The sequence below is a fragment of the Anas acuta genome, chromosome 3, assembly GCF_963932015.1.
Source record: "Anas acuta chromosome 3, bAnaAcu1.1, whole genome shotgun sequence".
NCBI lineage: Eukaryota > Metazoa > Chordata > Aves > Anseriformes > Anatidae > Anas > Anas acuta.
The window spans coordinates 33,336,206-33,342,258 of NC_088981.1; positions in this window are offsets into that span (position 1 = coordinate 33,336,206).

Consider the following 6,053-nt stretch of genomic DNA (forward strand, 5'->3'; position numbering starts at 1 on the left):
CTCCTGGGCTGCAGCTGCCGCTTCGGCTCTGCGTCACCAGCCAGCCAGCCCTCCGACCGCAGGCTCGCTGCCAGCAAGCTGCCCGTGAAAAGTGCCTCCGGGCGGGCAGGAAGGGAGGTTTAGGGCCACGAGGACAGGGGCAGCGCAGCAGGAGGCGGGCGGAGGAAGTCTCCGTGGGCATCAGTAGCCTCCTGTCACAAGGTTTTCCTCCCACGCTCAGGTTCTCTTTCGGTTTCGCCGGTCGTGCTGCGCTGCCTGGGTGCGAGATGCTAAGGGCAAGAAGCTCCTGCACCTCACCAGCTCTGCCCAGTGCAGGGCAGGGATCTGGGTCATGCCTTCACGCCACCCCCTCCTGCACCCTGCCAGCGGCTGCATCTCTGTGCCTGCAGCTGCCAGTCCTCATCCTGCTGCTTGCAGCTGATACCCCACGGAGCCTCACACCGGGCAGAGTCAGGCTGGGTCTGGCTGGGGCCTGGGATGGGGACTGGGCAATCACAGCCGACCCGAGCTCAGCACAGAAGTCTCTCACGTCCTGTGGGATCCAGAGTAAAGCCAAAAGGTGCCCCCTTTCTTCCCACACCCAGAGTTTCTGCTCTTTCAGCTTTTCGTACCCAGCTGCTGCTGGGTTACCCAGCGAGAGCCTTCCCAAATGCCTTTCCTGTTTTCTGTTCTGTTTTGCGCAGGTAGTGGTGGAGGGACTGAGCACGTTTAAATGTAAGGAGAGGCCAAATCTGAGCGTGATTTGCTTCTGAGGATTTAAAAAACGCAGCCCTAACTCTGGGCTCTCTCCAGCCCCCTTGAAGCTGGCACTCCAGTGCCTAAAATCGCAGGAAGAAACCCAAAGGAAAGACTCCATTCCCACTAGAGGTCAGTGTCAGCACATGGCGCTCCCAGCTGCTCCGGGTGACCTCTCCGGCACCAAACTCAGCCCAAAAAGAGTGGCCCAGAGGCTGGCCCCTGAGCAGCTGGGGGCATGGGGGCACAACCCTACAATTTCCTGCAATTTCCACACACCATCTGCAGCCTGAGCCTGGCACCGTCCCCTTGTCTTCTCCACCTCTCCTCGGGCTGTTTGCTGGGTGAGGTGAGCGCAAGGAGCCTGAAAGAGATGGAGAGAGATGAAGCCTGTGGCTGCTCTGAGGGCAGAAGGTCAGAAAGGTGCCAGACCCCAAAGCTCCTACCTCATTTCCAACACCAGGGATATCTTCAGGTACCCTGAGCAGCGGCCCAGACCTCTGCCTGGGGCTCCAACACCACACACACCGGGCTCCTAACGTAGAGCAGAGGCCCCAGGAGAGCAAGGGAAGCCGCAGGAGAAGCGACAGGGCTTCTCCTCGGGCTGCTGCTCCGTGCATCTCGCTGCAAACCAGCTCTGTGGTGCACCAAACTGGGCCACCTGGCTTTGTGGCCCGACAGGGTAAGGCAGGAGCGTGCCTCTCGGAGGAATCCATGCCCCAAGGCGAGGACATTTCCTTGCTGACCAGGACAGACGGGGTGGGGTGCTCCTCAGGCACCCACTTTTTGGAAACGGGCCTAGCACACGCTGCCTGCCCTCTTGTGGTGGCTGGGGCTGAGATCACAGTGTCGCTGCGTGTCACCGAGGACGCCACTCGGGGCTCCTGCCCCAGTTCTGCCCCAGTTCTGCAGGGTTTTCCCCACTTGGAGTTTTCCTCCTTGCTGTCCACGGTGGTTGCCTCCCTTCCTTTTGGTCTGCACTCCCGTAATGTCACGGGAACCGTGGCTCCAATAAGCGACACAGAGGTCATCCTGCGGTGTCCTTGCCAGGCAGGAGGTCAGCAAGGCCCCAGCCGATGCTCTCCCCGACAGGGAAGCACAATTCCCGCTGCCACACCAAGTCCTGCAGTGCAGAGGGCAGCTTCCAGCTCCTCCTGTCCTTTGTGCCACGGGTAATCGGGTGTGTGACGGGCAGAAAGGCAAATCGATGCACTCCTCGTGTGGGGCTCGCACCTAGCTCACCCTGCTCCCGGCCCCTGCCTGCGCCTCCAAAAGCCCAGCGCTGGGTAGAAAGGTGCACGACGGAGATAAAGGGGCAGGGAAATCCTCGCAAAGCGAATGAGCAAAAAAACCTCAGGCGTCTTAACAAAATTTCATTCTTAATGTCATTCCCTCTCCTCGTGTGACCCTCCGCAGCGATGCTCTCCGTTCACCTCTGTGCGAACGCGCGGACGGCAGCGCCTCGCTGCGCGCTCCTCTGTGCGCTCTGCGGCTCTCCCAGGGGAGCCGGCAGATGTGGCTGGGAACGGGGAGGGGGTGGCAGATGGCCTGGGAGCGCAGATAATCAAAACCACGCATAATTAGCTGGTGAAACGCCGCCCGAGGTGAGAGATCTTGTCACCTGGGGCTCCCTTTGTAGCCAGTGGGAAGCTGACTGCCTTCCAGAGGGTCACCGGCGCCTGGCCGCCCCGCCGAGAGGAGACATCTCCTCCCTCCCCGGGGATGGTTGTGGGGCAGGGGCTCCCCTCCCTGCTGTCTCAGCCCCCCCATCCCAGCAGTGCTCCAGGTGGCTGCTCTGGTCCCCGGCAGGGCGCTGCCCGAGGTATTACTCATGCACGCTCAGCTCCGCTCCCCAGAGAGCGAAACCTCTGAGCTGCCAGGCCGAATTAGGGCTTGCGGCTCTCCAGGCTTGCAGCAGGGTGCTTTGGGAATAGGCTCGGGCGAGGCATGCTGCTGTAAGCAGCCGAGGAACCCAGGAAGGGGTTAGGAGAGGTGGGTGAGCAGGGAGGGGGGGAAAGCTCACACCGCTGCCGCTCTCTGGGCACTTGGAGAGGTCGCCGCTGCTCCAGAGTTGTGTCAGACCCGATGGATGTCCTGAGGGCTGTCAGGCAGCATGTGGGTAGCCGTGAACCCCCTTTTCATTGCTGAGGGAGGCACCAGATTGCCTGCCAGGCAGCCGCAGGGAGGAAAGCCATTTAACCTGAGCCTGAAACCTCTGTGGAGCCTCACGGATAATTGCGGTGATGGAGAAACAGCCTCTCGTGGGGCTGGGTGGAGAATAAACAAACTGCACACAGGCAGCTCCTTGGAAAGGGAAGGAGGAGAGCACGAATCTGAGGGTTTCCAGGGACAGCAATAATCCCCAAGTGTGAGATGTACCGCCGAGCACAAGCAGCAAAACCACCTGCCTCACCGTCCCAAAATCGGCACATCCGTGGGCCGCCAGCATCCTGATGGTGGAGGTGTGGGGTCTGTCTGCTGATGCCGAACGGGATGGCTTTTTCGGGCTGCACCTCACTCCCGCTCATCAGAAACCCCCTTTTCGTCAGAAATTTCCCTCTCGCAAATTCGTGATTTGACTGGTGGCAAAGACCCCCGCGGGTTTCAGCGAGTTTCCCTCACACAGAAAAAAAAAAAAAGCAAAAAAAGATGAAAAAAGGGGGGAAATAAAATACACGCCCTTGGATCTCCTGCCAGCAGACATGCAGTCTGAGTGTAGTCGAGAAAAAATGTGACTAATGGCACAGATTTCCTGTGAGGACAGCGATCACAGAGGTAAATGGCAGCAGAGCAGTCAATATGGCCAAGCAGCAGCAGCTAAGGGATATGGTTTAACTGGAGCAAGGAGCGCATCCCATCACCCACGCTCCCCTCGTTGCGTTTTTAAAGAGTAACTTAATTGGAGCGACACATTCGGGAAGGCTCACGCAGCCTGCACAAAATATCTTGGATATTTCTAAATATAATAGGCTGCCGTTTCCAGGCTCAGACAACCCCGTGTCCAAGGCAAGGGGATTTTCTCTTACACATCTTCTTGAGACAGGGGAAGGAGCACACCACTAGCTGTTGTTGACTGCTTAGGAACAAAAGGTTAAGGCTTGATCATCCTTGACCTTTTGGACATAATAAAGCTAGAACCAGTATTATACATACATATATATATATATGATGCTACAGAGGTTTGTGGCAAATGCAGCTTTCCAAGTTGTTTACGGTGCAGTGTGCTAGAATTAGGACTCCTGGGTTTTCTCTCTGATGGTGACACAGAGCACAGCCTCGGTCGTTGCCCCTCTTCCTTCAGTTTTCTCCAGAAAAGTTGATTCCCAGGAAATGAGCCGTGTGAGCTTTGGGGAGAGAGGGTATCTGAAGGAGCTGCAGTGCAGGGCCGTCACGGCAAGTTGTGGTGTGGGGTTCTGGACACCGAGAGCAACGTTTTAGAGCCCTGTGTTTTCATTTCAAGGACAAAGGGTGTAGGGAAGGAATAATGCCAGGAAATCAGGTGAAACCTCTCCTGCCGGTCTGCAGAAAGGTGAACCAGGCAGAAGAGACCTACGCACCCTATAGCCTTCTCTCTCCCATTCTCTGTGGGGCGGCTCTGCTCTTTTCAGCACGTTACCAGCTGTGCCCTTGGATTCATCTCCGAGGATATAAACCCGCCACATGCCTCTTTCGTGCAGAAGGTGGCTGAGAACTTGCATAATTTCAGTTTGGATAGAGCAGGGCACAGAACTTCCCTGTGACACCTCGCTCAGAAATAGCACCGCTGACGATGTGCTTGGCACTGTCGTCTCCAAGGCACAGAAAACGTTCTGCCAGGGCCACGATCCAAGATGCTCGATACAAAAAAGCCTCCTTCTGGCTCACCGGTAGCCGTGGAAGGAACCCACCGGTAGGAGATCCGTGGCGTGGATGGCTCCAAAGGGTTGGTGGCAGCACGCATCCCAAAGCTCAGTCTGGGCCCGTAATGGGCCTGAAATGGGTAAAGTGTAGCGAGATGCTCCTTGCAGTTTGTGGTGGTGCTGGGCACCCCTCTGAAGCATTTCAAAGTCAAAGGTTACCATGAATTCAAAAGTGCAGGGACAAATTCACCTTTTCTTCCTTCACCATCCTTGGGGACAGCGCCGCTCCTCCGGGATGCTGACCCCACACACACCCCTGTGGCCACGAAGAGCAGAAATGCATCCATGGATGCAAATTGGTTGCAAATGCCTGCTGGTGTGCATCTGATAGCAGACAGTGCTGCTGTGGGAATCCCAGCAGGTGAGGGCTCGTGCCCCTTCACCTCGCCCTGCCACGGTGCACACACCGAGGATGGGTCCGAAACCCCTGAGAGCCCAAATCTGCCTACAGGGTCAGGAAGGGGGTGCCTGAGCAGCAGGCAGTGAAATTCAGAGCAGGCTGTTCCTGCTTGCTGCTGTTCCCATGGAAACAGGGGAAAGGAGAGAGGAAATCCATCCCCAGCCTCTTTGGAAGAGGAGCTCCTCCAGCAGCACCCCGCCTGCCACACCTCTTTCCATAGGAGGCAGTGGCTGCATCATTTCCCTCTAGACGTGTGTCTCCTTGGGCCTGCTTCCCTTCCCTTCCCTTCCCTTCCCTTCCCTTCCCTTCCCTTCCCTTCCCTTCCCTTCCCTTCCCTTCCCTTCCCTTCCCTTCCCTTCCCTTCCCTTCCCTTCCCTTCCCTTCCCTTCCCTTCCCTTCCCTTCCCTTCCCTTCCCTTCCCTTCCCTTCCCTTCCCTTCCCTTCCCTTCCCTTCCCTTCCCTTCCCTTCCCTTCCCTTCCCTTTTTTGAGCCCACTGCCCATGCTGAGGCCCTCCTCAGACTCCCCCACCACAGGGCTGGCAGAGAAGCCCCCAAAGACGTGCTGTGCCCTGCTGGAGCTGCTGCTACCCATGGGAACATCCACAGCCCCCTCCCCAGCCAGCGGGGCCGAGCTTTTGCAGCCCCCTGGAGGTCCCCAGCGTGGTGGGGATGAGCTGGGGAGAGGCGCAGCGGGGTGTCCATCCTGGGTGGTGTGTCCCGCGGTGGTGTGTCCATCCTGGGGCAGTGTGTCCATCCCCTGGCGGTGTGTCCCATGGCAGTGTGTCCATCCCCTGGCCGTGTGTCCATCCTGGGCCGTGCGTCCATCCCGCAGTGGCGCATCCATCCCAGGACACCCCACCCACCCCTCAGCCGTGCGCCCCAGCGCAGCGCATCCCTCCGGGGGCTGCGCGCCCCGCGCCGCGCCCCCTCCCTCCCCTTCCCCTCCCTCCTCAAGGTGACCCCCGGCCCCCCGCCCCCTCCCGCGCCCCCTCCCCGCCGTCCCTCCTCCCCCCGCGGCT